Source organism: Oncorhynchus nerka, linkage group LG1 (assembly GCF_034236695.1).
Source record: "Oncorhynchus nerka isolate Pitt River linkage group LG1, Oner_Uvic_2.0, whole genome shotgun sequence".
Taxonomy (NCBI): domain Eukaryota; kingdom Metazoa; phylum Chordata; class Actinopteri; order Salmoniformes; family Salmonidae; genus Oncorhynchus; species Oncorhynchus nerka.
The window spans coordinates 58,965,832-58,969,628 of NC_088396.1; positions in this window are offsets into that span (position 1 = coordinate 58,965,832).

The following is a 3,797-nucleotide window of genomic DNA, read 5'->3' on the forward strand; positions in this document are numbered from 1 at the left end:
GGGTTAGGGTTATATATATAATATATAAATACCTGGTTAAATAAAGGGTTAGGGTTATATATATAATATATAAATACCTGGTTAAATAAAGGGTTAGGGTTATATATATAATATATAAATACCTGGTTAAATAAAGGGTTAGGGTTATATATATAATATATAAATACCTGGTTAAATAAAGGGTTATATATATAATATATAAATACCTGGTTAAATAAAGGGTTAGGGTTATATATATCAATACCTGGTTAAATAAAGGGTTAGGGTTATATATATAAATACCTGGTTAAATAAAGGGTTATATATATAAATACCTGGTTAAATAAAGGGTTAGGGTTATATATATAAATACCTGGTTAAATAAAGGGTTAGGGTTATATGTATAATATATTAATACCTGGTTAAATAAAGGTGGGAAAAAAAACAAAATAAACTCCCTGTTCACTCATGACCTCACGGCCAGGCATGACTCCAACACCATCATTACATTTGCAGATGACACAACAGTGTTAGGCCTGATTACCGACAACGATGAGACAGCCTATAGGGAGGTAGTCAGAGATCTGGCTGTGTGGTGCCAGGACAATAACCTCTCCCTCAACGTGATCAAGACGAAGGAGATGATTGTGGACTACAGGAAAAAGAGGACCGAGCACGCCCCCATTCTCATTCTCGGAGCTGCAGTGGAGCAGGTTGAGAGCTTCAAGTTCCTTGGTGTCCACATCACCAACAAACTAACATGGTCCAAGCACACCAAGACAGTCGTGAAGAGGGAACAACAAAACCTATTCCCTCTCAGGAGACTGAAAACATTTGTCATGGGTAATCAGATCCTCAAAAGGTTCTACAGCTGCACCATCGAAAACATCCTGACTGGTTGCATCACTGCCTGGTATGGAAACTGCTCGGCCTCCGACCGCAAGTCACTACAGAGGGTAGTGCGAACGGCCCAGTACATCACCGGGGCCAAGCTTCCTGCTATCCAGGACCTCTATTCCAGGCGGTGTCAGAGGAAGGCCCTAAAAATGGTCAAGGACTCCAGCCACACTAGTCATAGACTGTTCTCTCTGCTACCACATGGCAAGCGATACCGAGTGCCAAGTCTAGTTCCAAGAGGCTTCTATAAACAGCTTCTACCCCTGTTATGGGATTTTTTTTATCAATAATGACTAAATGAGGTATACTACACTATAACTGGCAAGAATTCTACCCTGTCTTTCTTGTAGTATTAAATAATGTTTGTTCATTAGGAAGGGGTTATATGGCATGGACCTAGGAAGAAAGGAATGTATGTGGAGATAAGAGAGGACAGGGAGGGGGAGAGTTATTGTGTCTGGGGGAGCCTGGAACGGTCAGTTGAGGGGTTATAAACTGTGGTTAGACTCATGAGAAAATCCATGTTGGTGTGTATGTGTGTGCGTAGTTTAGGATGATATAAGAAGGAATGGATTTGTGAAAACTTTGGAGCTCTCGCAAATAAATTGGAACCTGATCAATTGTGAGCTGGAAATTCTGTCTGTTTTATTTAAGACCAAAACTTTACAAACTATATCAGGGTATAAGATAGATAAATATAATTGGAATTTATGAACACTGATTAAATAATTACTTGACAACCCCCAAGCCATAAGACATCAAATGGCTACCTAGACTATCCCCCTCTTTTACACGGCTGCTAATCTTTGTTGTTGTCATCTATGCATAGTCACTTTAATACCTCTACCTGCATGTACATATTACCTCATCTAACCCTAACCCTCATCTCATCTAACCCTAACCCTCATCTCATCTAACCCTAACCCTCATCTCATCTAACCCTAACCCTAACCCTCATCTCATCTAACCCTAACCCTCATCTCATCTAACCCTAACCCTCATCTCATCTAACCCTAATCTCATCTAACCCTAACCCTCATCTCATCTAACCCTAACCCTCATCTCATCTAACCCTAACCCTCATCTCATCTAACCCTAACCCTAACCCTCATCTCATCTAACCCTAACCCTAACCCTCATCTCATCTAACCCTAACCCTCACCTCATCTAACCCTAACCCTCATCTCATCTAACCCTAACCCTCATCTCATCTAACCCTAACCCTCATCTCATCTAACCCTAACCCTCATCTCATCTAACCCTAACCCTAACCCTAACCCTAACCCTCATCTAACCCTAACCCTAACCCTCATCTCATCTAACCCTAACCCTAACCCTCATCTCATCTAACCCTAACCCTCACCTCATCTAACCCTAACCCTCATCTCATCTAACCCTAACCCTCATCTCATCTAACCCTAACCCTCATCTCATCTAACCCTAACCCTCATCTCATCTAACCCTAACCCTCATCTCATCTAACCCTAACCCTCATCTCATCTAACCCTAACCCTCATCTCATCTAACCCTAACCCTCATCTCATCTAACCCTAACCCTAACCCTCATCTCATCTAACCCTAACCCTAACCCTCATCTCATCTAACCCTAACCCTCATCTCATCTAACCCTAACCCTCATCTCATCTAACCCTAACCCTAACCCTCATCTCATCTAACCCTAACCCTCATCTCATCTAACCCTAACCCTAACCCTCACCTCATCTAACCCTAACCCTCATCTCATCTAACCCTAACCCTCACCTCATCTAACCCTAACCCTAACCCTAACCCTCACCTCATCTAACCCTAACCCTAACCCTCATCTCATCTAACCCTAATCTCATCTAACCCTAACCCTAACCCTCATCTCATCTAACCCTAACTCTCATCTCATCTAACCCTAACCCTAACCCTCATCTCATCTAACCCTAACCCTAACCCTCATCTCATCTAACCCTAACCCTCATCTCATCTAACCCTAACCCTAACCCTCACCTCATCTAACCCTAACCCTCATCTCATCTAACCCTAACCCTCATCTCATCTAACCCTAACCCTCATCTCATCTAACCCTAACCCTAACCCTCATCTAACCCTAACCCTAACCCTCATCTCATCTAACCCTAACCCTAACCCTCATCTCATCTAACCCTAACCCTCATCTCATCTAACCCTAACCCTCATCTCATCTAACCCTAACCCTCACCTCATCTAACCCTAACCCTCATCTCATCTAACCCTAACCCTCATCTCATCTAACCCTAACCCTCACTTTAATAACTCTATCTTTATGTACATATTACCTCATCTAACCGGTGCCCCCGCACATTGACTCTGTACCGGTAGGTAATAACATTTTATTTTATTTGCCAACCCCATTCTTTGATGTTTGTGTGCTGTGCCTTTTTTTCTCCACACATAGTGTTGTGTGTTACTTCCAAACAACACAACTTTTGTTTCATATCTCCACATAATATTTTGCCAGTAGTGCTGTGGCACATTTAGGTGCAGCAATGTTTCAGACGTGCAGCAATGTTTTTTCTGGACAGCAGTAACTTCTTCCATGGTGTCCTCTCATGAACACCATTCTTGTTGAGTGTTTTATGTATTGTAGACTCGTCAACAGATATGTTAGCATCTTCCAGAGATTTCTGTAAGTCTTTAGCTGACACTCTAGGATTCTTCTTAACCTCATTGCAAAATAGTAGGGATGAGATTTTTGACGTACCGATTCCATGGCACATGGTTTACGAACTGATACACAAAATGACGCCGGATTCAAAACTTAGAATTTTCCTATTTTAATTATTATACAAAAATTCTTGCAAACAATAAAATGTTATTTATATGGGGGATACAACCTTCCCAGCTCTGCAGATTTTGCTACGAAAAGACAGAATAATTAGATAATTTGTTTTGGT